Raw genomic sequence first — 351 nt, 5'->3', positions numbered from 1 at the left:
CAAGGCCTCAGAGCTCACACCAGCGGCTCTGTTAAATAAAGTAAATCATCCTACATTGTTATGAAATGGTACACTGAGTCCCTGCACGGTGCTCCCTGCCTGCGTCTCGACCATGGCGTTGTCAGATGATTATGTGCCACCACCGCCGTCCTCATGCTGCTTGAACCGTGCCCCTCAGCGTGCCACCACCAACGTCCTATTATTGCAGCGTCCCCTTCCCGCCAACAGTGCGTCTGTATCACTAGTCTCTCCATTACCTTCACCTTTACCTTGTCAGATACGAGGATTATTGCCCACCATTGGAAAGACACCGTCGACGCTACCATCTCCATATTTTCAACATCGGCGTGT

This window comes from Penaeus monodon, chromosome 19, assembly GCF_015228065.2.
Source record: "Penaeus monodon isolate SGIC_2016 chromosome 19, NSTDA_Pmon_1, whole genome shotgun sequence".
Classification (NCBI taxonomy): Eukaryota; Metazoa; Arthropoda; class Malacostraca; order Decapoda; family Penaeidae; genus Penaeus; species Penaeus monodon.
Note: the sequence above shows the minus strand (reverse complement) of the source record.